Here is a 12158-nt window from a genome sequence, read left to right as displayed (position 1 = left end):
GAATTGATCTCACTTGGTCATATAGTTTAGTTTATATTGCTATATAGTTATTATTAGTAGTCATACCTCTACTTACAAAATTTTCAGCTTACGAAATGTTTTATATGCAAATTGGTGACTCGAGATACGAAAAAGATCCAAGTTATGAAATCGCCCATAAAGTAAACGCATTTCCTTATCCATTATTTTATTTTGAATTCCCCTTATTAAGCAATTAAAATCTGTAAAAATGCAATGTGGCACATATTTTCACACACACACAAGGCTAACGTAAAAATCTAAAATGTACTACAAAGTGGACGGCTTTCGGCCCTGGTAGAACGGGCTCTTGCCGCCATCTGGCGGACAAACACGGGTATTACATCTACAACGGCCACGGAGGGAGATATTTCAACGGTGCAGGGCACATTTTCATACGCTATACTTATTTTAAGCCTTTCATAAATCATTTCCTTATAATTAGCTCTCATTTTAGTGTTTCCTCACATCTTTCATACAAAACTGGGACACTGACCAATTTTAAAGGGTCTTGTTGGTAGTTATGTGAGGACTGTGGAATGAATGAGAGAATTTACATATAAAGTACACCTCTACTTACGAAATTTTCAAGTTACGAAAAAAGTCTTAGAACCAATTCATTTTGTAAGTAGAGGTAACACTATCTGTTTATACATTTGGCTTTACTACAGCACTACAACACAAAGCGCTCAAAGCCAGCCAGCTGAACACTATAAAACAATTAGGCCTATTGTTTACAATGTTTGTTGCATCTTTACAAATAAAAAGCTTGGAATTTAAATGCAGGCCACCTGCAAACATTGTATTTGTCAGTTTCATAGCTGTGAAACAGGCCCAGTGGGCTACGTGTGACTAGCGCGGGACCCTGTTTTTATCAATGGCGGGATCGTGAGACGGCGCTAAGCGACAGCCCGGGGGAGGATCGCCTCACGCTTACGCCTGCTCCCTTTATTCCTTCATAATTCACAAGGTGAGAAATCCACGGAGACCCTCGGCTTCGGCGCGGCTGGAAAGGCCAGGTCTCCCGCACGGGACTATTTGATCATTTACACCGGCTACATTTTGAGCTCAAGGTGACACACTAGCGCTCAGGTGGCCAAGTGGCGGCCCGGGGGCTAGATCCGATCCCGAACGGTGATCGTATGGAACCCTAAGGCTGAAAGCGCGACTAGCATGCGTTCAGACATCGGCCGCTTCCACCTCGTGCAAAATTGGCCGAGTGTAGCGTCAATTCCACCGATGCATCGTCATGAAAAATGAGCTCCCTCATCTGCAGGGAGAACCCTCTGGCGCCGCCTTCTTCTCCAAAGGGAACTGTCAACATAAATGTATTGAATGTCCGCCATTTGGCCTCTGCGCCTCAGGCGGGGTCTGGGCTCTCGGGGTGGATTAAAAAAAAAAAGATCAGTTTGCTCAATATATAAAAACAAACGCCTGATTCATTTCGGTTTTATTCAATTTGATCCCTCATTTTTAGTCTCCCCGCGATTTATAGTTTGCTATCATTTAGGTAATTTTACATTCTCATGAGTCTTGCACCTTGATTGAATTGGACATCTGGCACTGTCAATGGCAGCCATTGAGTTGAAAAGACGAATCAGTGCCCTAAAAAGCATCAGAATTACATTGCCGAGAGAAATCCCGTGCGCCCCAATTTTACACAAAGCCTGAGCGATTTTAGGCGTCAATACGCTTTGATTGCACATATCTTAATTCAGAACGTATGAATAATTCAGGGTACAGATGAAAGCCGTCGAGAGGGATGCAAGATGGAAAATGGAGCCCTTTTTTATGAGCATTTTATCCCTGAATGGTAACGGATACAACCAAATGAAAGCATTGAGCATTTGTTGACATGTCAAAATGATGAGATTACGATGCAAACATTGCCATTATACGTGATGCATCTACTAGTTTTACGTTTTCTTTCTGTATTCCCAATAGCAAGTCATTTTGTAGAACGCTATAAATCTCCGTTCAGTAAACACCGCGTGGCTATTATATCCATGCAAACAGAGGATCTGAAAGTCCCCAGTGGGATTTCCTCAGATATTCACCAGATTCCCTGTATAATCCGTCTGGATTACCATCCTACACTGGAGGCCCGAACCTTTCAACCCAAAACATTATAAACCCTTTTATCCCCCGCAGTTAAACCGAGGTACAACCAACTTTTCCCTCCAATAGAATCAGAAAAAAAGCCATCAGATTTATCAAGCGTGACCAATTTCACCGTTTTTATCGTGTTTAACGTCAGAATCAAATCCAACTGGCCGGGGTGCGAAATGTCTGTGTGCTTTTGGGTGGATTCCTTTGGGATTTGCCTTCGACTCTCCTTGCCTTTGAGGGTAAAATTCTAATATCCTGCTCTCATTAAAACTAATGTGTGGCCTTAAATTAGATTTAAGTGGCGGGGTGGCCGCGTGGTGAAGACCTGTGTTGTAATTAATGGGTGGAATGAAGGCCTGGTGTGGATGTGGTGTGGAACTTCACAAACAGACAAATGATTTCTTTTAACTCATTGGTTGGCACTGAATGTAATAGATGAAGTGGAGTTCTACAAATGAACAGTTTTTACATAGACCACACAGTTTCTTTGGTAAATTAGCTCTTACAACACTGAACCCAAGGGCATATTCATACCAGAATTTGCCATGGTGTGGATTTTTAATAGGCCTTTGTTCACTTTCAGCTTAAAAGGAAAAGTAAAGTGCATTTTTTTTGGAATGACCTGTTAAAAAAAAGGATTTTCTTAAATATGAGTCACAGTTTTTTCATCGTTTAGCATGGCAGTATATGATACTCAAGTGTGACTTAGTATATATATATTTTTCTGTATGACCACTGACGACCTATTATTTTGATATTTTTAAGCTATAGTTATCTGAAAAACTATTATGTTAACAGATGTCTATTTAGCCAGTTGTTTTTTTAATATATCATTTTACTAATGTGAGTTTAACATGTTTGTTCTTGAACTTCTGATGACATAAAAAAAAATCAATTAGGCAATTTATACTCCAGAGTAAACGTAATAATAATAATAAACAATAATAATAAACAACAACAATGATAATAAACAACAACAATAATAATAATAAATAATAACAAACAACAATAATAATAAACAATAATAGTAATAATATTACTGTTATTACTATTATAAAGTATGATTATTATTACTATTATAAATTATTATTATTACTATTATAAATTATTATTATTACTATTATAAATTATTATTATTACTATTATAAATTATTATTATTATTACTATTATAAATTATTACTATTATAAATTATTACTATTATAAATTATTATTATTATTATTGTTATTATTGTTATTATTATTATTAGATATTTTCCCCCTCTCCTCGTTTCATTGTGCATTTTTTGGCTATTGTGATTTATAGTCTGAATAAACATTTTTTTGAAGGTTTGAGTAAACACGAGCTGGCCTTGTGGTGCCCGTCTATGAGAAAATAATGAACATGTATGTTTATTTTTCATCAATCAAATAATTCTATAAATAGAATAAATACCATGGTTCATTCGCGGCCAGCGTGGGATCGATACCCAATCGATAGCGAGGTGATTGTGAGTGCAAATGTTTGTCTGTCTCTACGACTGACTGGCGACCAGTCCATGGCAGTGCTTCCCAATTATTTTCTGTTGAAAAATCAAATGTAACTTCTGTTACACGACCAAATGTGGAAAGTTCAAAAATGGCAATGGAGCGTCAAAAATGCTTTCCAGGCAAACTATGCAAATAATATGTTATCAGCCCAGAGTTACGCCAAACAGCGACAGTGCCGAGGCCGGCCAATCAAAAACAAACACGGCTCCAGCGAGTTGCAAACAAATTAGAAAATGACGCTCGTCCAAGAAGGAAAAAGGGCCAAAAAAGGCTGCTGGGAAAGCGGAGAGACAAAAAAAGCTAAGCTGCACTTTCAAACCCTTGGGAAAGGAAAATATTTTAGGGGGGAGGATTTTCTCACATACTGACCCTGACTTTGGCAAAGACAACAAAGATAGGGACGGCGAAGAAAATTCCTCAGAAGGACGTCACGTCGGTTCGACTCTCGACACTCGGCCCAATGCTTTTTTTTTTTGCAATTTTGAGGCTCAAAAAATACTCAATAGCATTTTTATATATAAATTAAAAAGGAAAAAAATGAATAAATTATTTGACACTACTTTAAAATCAAACACGGACAACCACTGTTGAGTTTTTTGTTCTATAGTGGAGGAAAATAATCCATAGAATACTAATGGGCGCCAAGAAAGCCGTCCTCAGACATCCCCTTCCGAATACCGATGAAGCGTTTTGCTGATTCACAGGGCAAAGTTGTTGTTTTTACAAGGCATTAAAAATCGATAGAAGTAATGAAACCAGCACAGGAAGGCTATCAAAAGTGATCGGGGAGTTTGTTTTAGGCAGAGGCAGAACAATAAAAGCTTTGTGGCCCTTTCAAGCGTCTATTGAAAAACATGAAGCGCCTTGTTTGCCAGTCGGCTCCTTCCTATCAACGCTATTTCCTGGAAGTGCTTCTGCTTCCTGTGCAAAACAATGGCAAACAAACAAACAAAAGACGCATCTCGTGTACAAAGAAAGTATGAAATTGTGTTAGTGTCCTTCGGCACCACTCGTTCATTGTGGCAAATGAATCATGCTTGACCTTGTTTATGGTGTAATGCGGAATGTCAAAACATTTGCAATTAATGCACATGTACGAATAAATGGAAGGAAGATAGAGGAGAAATTTACCAACATTGGGTAAGCAGTGAGGTATATGAAAAGAAATACTGTATTTTCCGCACTATATGGTGCAATGAATATGAAATTCCCATTAGGAGACCCCTATTTAGTTGATTTAGAACACAACTAACCACTACTACTATAGCTCCATCGAGTGGATGTATAACACAATCCCCTACTACTACTACTGCCACTACCACTACCACTACCACTACCACTACTACCATTACTAACACTGCTACCACTACGACCACTACTACCACTGCTATCACTACTACCACCACTACTACCACTGCTATCACTACTACCACTACTACAATTACTAACACCACTACTACCAATACTGCTACCACTACTGCTACCACTACTACTACCACCACTACTAACACCACTAACGCTGCTACCATTGCTAATACTGCTACCACTAACTCTGCTACCATTACTAATACTACCACCACTACTACCACTGCTATCACTACTACCACCACTACTACCACCACTACTACCATTGCTATCACTACTACCACCACTACTACCACTACTATTACCACTACTACCACAATTACTAACACCACTACTACCACTACCACCACTACTATTACCACTACTAACACTGCTACCACTACCACCACTACCACCACCACCACTACTATAACTGCGTCTTATACTAGAAACAAATTTTAAGATAGGTCATTCATTGAAGGTGTGTCTTATAATTGTGGCTTCATCCCGATTTTCTGATTCCAATCATTTCTGGGAGAAAAGAAAGGCCTGAGGAACAGATGGCTATTAGAAGAGCGTCCAGCTTCTTCAACTTGGAAGCCTCTGGAGATGACATTATGGGAGCATAACGCCGTCTGGCTATGGAGTTTTATCCCATTTCCCAGTTTCTCAGGAGGCCGGAACTGCCCTCTCCGCGGCGTCCTGAGAAACCCTCAAGGAATGCACAGCATTCCCGAAGTTTGGGATTTTTCCAGTGCCAATCGGGCGGCCTGGCCCAGGCAACGTCACGCGCACCTCAGCCCAGTCATTTACGACAGGAGTAAATATTTGCCGCGGTAAGGGCGATGGGGTGAGAGACCGCGGTCAACAGTTCCCATGATTCCCCGTGCGCGCATATGTCACACTGAATCCTGGGAAAGGTCACGCTGGAGACCGCCGATGTAAACACTCGCCGACAGCTGGTCGAAAAGAAAAAAAGAAAAAGAAAACACCAGACCGACGGGTTAACCGTGTCGTTTTCGGTCGATTCTCTAGAAAATAATGCTTATCTGTAAATGAAAATTGAAATGTGCATATATCACGATGCTTTGTACCCAAAATGCCAAGAATCGATACATTGTTTAAAAACGGTGTTGGGTGACAAAAAGAACAGGAAACAGCAGGTTGTTAGCGATGTTCCTCACTGGAAAAGTATCTGTTAACTTATTGGCTGCCATTGAGGCTGGCAGATGTCCATTTCACTTGAGTTGAAATCGTACCCAGACGTTCCCACCCCTAGTTAACCGAGTCAGCGACAGGAAATGATGTTCCCGCGACGATATTCCCCGAGAGATTCCGCAATAAGGACTTACATATTTAACGAGGTCACCTATAGAAAGTTCTTTCTCAATATACAGCTAGGTTTTTCCACTTCTTACGAGCAGAATCTGTCTCATCCTTCCTCTCTCATCTTCACTCGGGCGTATGTTCATGGCATGGAAGATGAGAGGTAGAGCACTGGAGGGAAATGGGTCGCAAGATATACCAAGGCCTAAATCGCATGAAGCTCGATATGGGCCGAACAAACGAGTGCACAAAAAGTTCAGCAAAAACTACAGGCAGAATAGCTCAAGTCTAGCACAAAACGCAATGTTTCTGTAACTTCACTGCACCAGGAAGATTACTGTACTGACAAGATGGAATAATCATTGCCAGCCTGTCCCAGTTCAATTGGATAGCATGATTATTAGGGCTACCAAACATCAACAATCATATTTCATAATGCGTAAAGAAAATGTTGACTGGCTAACAACCCATTCCCCCGCCTACTGCCTATTGCATAGTGGGCTGGGATAGGCTCCAGCACCCCTATGACCCTTGTGAGGATAAGAGGTACAGAAAATGTATGAATCTTGTAAAAGACTCACATAGATGCATATCTATTGAAATTGTGCAATTCTAATCATTTATGGGAACGTTTGCCTCTGCATAGTTGAAACTGGCAGGATGTCGTTTTAGGAGATTTAAGTAACACTGGGAGACAAAACAATCATAAAATGACCAGATTAACGTCATTTAATGACTAATTTTTGCTTTTCGTGATCCAGGGGTGGTTGGGGTCTATGTACGTCAACTTTTGGGGAGCATAAAATGGCCTGAAATTTGCTCTGTACACAGCAGCATCCGTGTAACTGAGACAAGTGGCATGTAGAATTGAGTGGAAGTGAAATTCAATTCCGATCACTCTCACTTAATTTGATCGTGTTAGAGGTGAGAGCGTGAAAATCAATGTTACCTTAAAGTGCCACGAGAGAGGGACGGAAAGTGAGAGCATCCCTGTGTGCAGATGATGACAAATGTGAGGAAAACATTTGAATTATCTGGATTGACGGGTTCTTAATTTGACCTAGTTGGTGAGACGTGATCGAGCGTAAAAGAAGCACGTTCGGAAAACGATAATAGAAAAGATGCCAGCGCTCTCCAGCTAATCATTCTTTCTATCCACTTTGCCTAAAGATAAATATTAATGAGGATTAGCATACTACTGCTGTACACCCCCAGGAACGCGAGCGAGGAGATGAAATACTCATTTGCGTGCACTCACCAATGAACAACAGCGTCTATTTTTTGCAATCCACGACAATTTACTTTTACTAGGAGCGGCATAAACTGAAATTTTAGGAACAGGAGTAGAAAATCTGGCTTGAGAATATTCATATTTGCACTCAGTGTATTATTAATTTAATGTCAACAACAACTAAGGTTATAAAATATTCAAATGTGCCTTGAAATATATATGTATATAAATCAGCAAACATACTTAAAAAAAATAGACTTGCTGTTGCAAAATGTGGCCAACCGGCTGGAGGACTGATAGATTTTGGTTAATGGTTGCATAAAAAGCTAATTGTACATATAATGATTGGTCGTACTAATGGTGCCCCACTTAAACGACTGCGCCAGCCTTCGTAGTCAAATTTGATTTGCAGTGAATTAGTTAAGATAAAATAAAAAGAATAAATACATTTAACAAACTCAATCTTTTATACTTGATTTTGAACTTCTGAATATTGGGCCTAATTTGCAATCATATGATCAGATTGTGGACATCCCTTGTTATTTGCTAACAAAAATGAGGACCTCCCATGATCTAAACCGCAAAAAGCATGGAAATAAGCATAACGGGCTGGGGGGGGCTTGTTGTTTCATTCACACCTGCCCTGTTTGGTCCGGACTAAACCTAAAAAGTTCAGCAAATATGTATCTGCAAAAATTGCATTTTTTTCTCATTGTAGTTCTCCCTCCACTCCAGCACCGGTGCAAAAGTGGCAGAAAGGGAAGCCCCCCGTCCGCCCCTCGCTCTCACACTCGAAACGTTTTGCCAAAGACGGAAGAGTCCGCCATGGCTACGGATCTAGCGTACGGCCTGCGCAAAAAGTCAGCCAAACCGACATTTTATTAACGCTCGACTGACGTCACTTTCCACGTCGTTTGATCTGGCGCGTCGACTTTGAACGCAGCTGTGCCATCGGTCGGATTTTTGGACGGGGAATAAAAGATAAGGGAGAGGGGGAAGGTTGGGGGGAAATCACAGCAGAGAGTGATGAAAGGGTGGGAGTCTCTTCATTCCCTCCCTCTATGTTCTCTCAAAAACATTCAGCCTTAGGGAGGAGACGAGGGTTCCCTTTCAAGGCGGGCAGGGGAGGGAGATGCGAGAGGGCGAGAGGGGCCTGCGGGGGACGCCCAGCCTTCAGCTCTGCTTTCTCACAACTCTCTCTCCCACCTCCTCACTGTCTTTTGTCTCTCTAATTGGACTGACTGGCCGCAGAGTTTTTGTCCAAAGTCCCGCAGGCTCGGTGACATCACCAGGGAATCAATACTGCTAGCTAACGCTAGCTTTTATTTGCTCATTGGAGCGTGGCTAGTCTAAACACAAAGTGCAGTGATACAGTAAACAATGTTAGCTCACTTGCCGTATTTATTCCCATATAAGCCGCACACTTAAAATGGTTGAATTTTACAATTTCTCGTGTATAAGCCGCCCCCTGGTTCACAATTTTCACCTCCATATTCATGGTTCTAATAGGGAATGTGTCACTTTGAAGGGAAAATCTTATGAAAAATCATCGCATGTGGTATTTCTGAGATACCGTATGCCCGCCAGACGGTACACGGTCGATTGGTCGCCGGACTTTTGGTCGCGGTCTTTTGGTCGCCCGGACCCAAACAACGAGCAACCAAAAGACCGGCGACAAAACAAGGTAAAACAACACGGTCTACGCATCAATGAAAGCCAACAATGGCCCTGAGCAGTTTCACTGAGCGGACGTGTGAGTGTAAAAGAGTTTGTATGTACATGCGTTGTCCCTTTAAGAAGCTACGTCAGTGAGGGTCTTAACAAGTTCTCCAACAAAACACAATAAAAGTACGGGAAATTTGGAGCTTTTCTTTAGCCTAATAATTACTAGGGCATTAAGTATGACTAAATAATAATTCGCAGTTTGTATTTAGGGAATTTGAGCAACGATATAAATGGTAATTATCGCTTACCTTCCGGGCGACCAAAAGACCGGCGACCAAAAGATCGGCGACCAAAAGACTGGCGACCAATCGACCGTGTACCGTCTGGCGGGCATACGAGTGAACATCTTTTCTTTGGACGGCAAGCATGGTAACCCACTGCGCCGCCGTTCACGTTCGCTGAGAGAGCATTCGAACCCCATTAAAATCCGAATAGCCTGATTTATGAGATCCTGCAGAGTGGTGACAAAAATGCTATTTTGGGAGAAGGAACGTTTCAAGTGGTGGGATTGAAAGTGGAAATGAGAAGGGCAAAACAGTATAGTAGCAGGTTATTGTAATTGATTTTCTGCAAAATTAGTCTTGGAACTAGCCCTGAATTTTATAGCTGGTTGTGTATATTATTTACAATATTATTGTTAAAAAATAAAAACCAATTTACGCATCAATGTAGTGACCATATAAAAACCACCCATTCAAATGCAATATATGTTTTACTCAGAAATAAAACAGACAAACTATATGAAAATCAATAATACATAGGTACATTTGTAAAAGGTATAATAGTACATAGGCTTCTGCCAAGGAGCTAAACATAAACGGTGATTTGATCTAAAATATATGTCAAAGTCAGTTAGTTTATTTGGAAGGAAATTATTAAAATTCTTATGTCTAGCATATTTATCATAACAAACATTTGAAAGCAATCTTAGTGTAGGATGTGAAATATGTGGCTTTTTGTTTTGATTTTGTTGACGACTAACTCCTTCCTACGCCGTTTGAGCCTGTTGTTTGTTAGTTTTTTATCCGTAAAAGCTTGAGCCTCTTAAAGTGATAGCGGGTAAACAAAGGAGAGCAATAATCCCAATTCAGACATCTACACAAAAACAAGATAAATTTATAGTGTCCACCATGCATCACAATGTGGTAAAACGAGAAAATTGGACTTGCATGCCCACAAAAAAGTCAAATTTGATATTTCTTTCGGGAAAAGTACGAACTCTTAACACAGAATACCACTGACGTTTCAAAACTTGATCGTAAATTTCCCCAATCGCCTCATTTTCAAAGGATCGGAGTTGGATGTAAAAGATTTGGTTGTTTGCAAAATATTTTTCTTGATGGTTATTAAGTGTTAACTCATTGGCTGCCATTAGCAGAGATGGATGTCCATTTCACGTTTGACTGGGGGAGCGGTTTCACTTAATTCTATTTTCCCCAAAATATTCTCTTAAAATGACATCATTTATTCATTCATAATTTTTTTATCATTTAACCTCAGGGTTATTTATGCATATTTAAGATATATAACTTCAACTTAATATTAATAAAGCCGAGCAAGCAAATGAGCTGAAACGGAGGCGATCTTCTTTGCATGACTACACGAGCACACCAATAAATATTGGCCATTGCATCTGTTGTTGATTTGTCTGCTTAGTTTGCATGTTGTGCGCCATAATTTCACAATAGGAATTGGTGTTCATTGTAAAAATGACAACTGTGTTTGGTGGCCTGGGCAAATGCTCCAAAATGCAGAGTGACGTCATTTCTGGCTTGTTCTTACCAAATCCTGAAACTGTTAAACGCCACATTGTACAACAAGCTTCTTTTGTTTCTTTTCAGCCATTTTCTGGAGTAGGAGACAAACCGGCATCTTTGCAAGGCGAATTAGCTTGATGAAAATGCAATCAGGGTGGGACCTCCCCCTCTGCTAGCGTGCCAGAATCTGCCTTTCTCATGCCAACTGAGTTGATTTCACTAATGGGGACGGGACGCAATCACATTAGTCACTGATTATACTTCTGCTTTTCTTCCAATCTTTTGCCTGACGACAACTGGGTAGAGCACGCTTCAAAAGTTTCATAGACAAATAGACAATTTGTTCAATCGGCGATTGACCTTTTCCAAAAGCTCCGCCCCACTTAGTTACAGTCGCTACTCTGTCAAGATTTGTGAAGCCGACGGTACAAATTATGGCAAGGAAGCCAAGACCAGACTATGTTAGCGTTAGTGTGTTTTGGAAAAAAATCCTAAAGCGATATCCTCCTTAAACAGATAATAATTGAGTAGCGCTGCCTTAAGAGAACATTTGTCTGCTCGTATATTTTACAGACATTTATTGTCATTTAAATAATCATTTTTGCATTTAAAACGTCATAAAAGTTAACTATCAATCATCTTTCATCTGTTGAATGCAGTAATTCAATTTTAATTCAATTTCCCAAGTTGAAATAGATTCAATGTCTGTATCTGTCAATGTCAATGAATGAGTTAAAGGCATAAAAAATAAATAATCCGAAAGTATAAGAGTACCGTATTTTCACGACTATAAGGCGCACCGCATTATAAGGCGCACCCTCAATGAATGACACATTTTAATTTATTTTCCATATATAAAGCACACTGGATTATAAGGCGCCCTGTCTATTTTGGAGAAAATTTAAGACTTTTAAGTGCGCCTTATAGTCGTGAAAATACGGTAATAAAAACATTCTTTACACTACTGAAACAAAACTTTGGAGAAACAAGAAAATTCATAAGCAAAATACTAAAATTCTACTACTATTTGTTTCAACATGAGGTCCTGTTTTGACCCATACGCTAATGGAAAGGTGCTGTTTTCAAGTTAAAGCTGAGAAAATGTATGCTGAATTTAAG

The 12158-nt window shown here is 40.0% G+C and overlaps 1 protein-coding gene across 8 annotated transcripts in view; it reads right to left on the bottom strand.

The window, feature by feature from the left end:
* frmd4a (FERM domain containing 4A) overlaps positions 1–12158 on the bottom strand; it is a 91046-nt gene that overhangs the window by 32401 nt on the left and 46487 nt on the right. The window lies entirely within an intron of this gene.

The sequence above is a fragment of the Stigmatopora argus genome, chromosome 3 (assembly GCF_051989625.1).
Source record: "Stigmatopora argus isolate UIUO_Sarg chromosome 3, RoL_Sarg_1.0, whole genome shotgun sequence".
NCBI lineage: Eukaryota > Metazoa > Chordata > Actinopteri > Syngnathiformes > Syngnathidae > Stigmatopora > Stigmatopora argus.
This window is presented reverse-complemented; position numbering and strand designations above follow the sequence as displayed.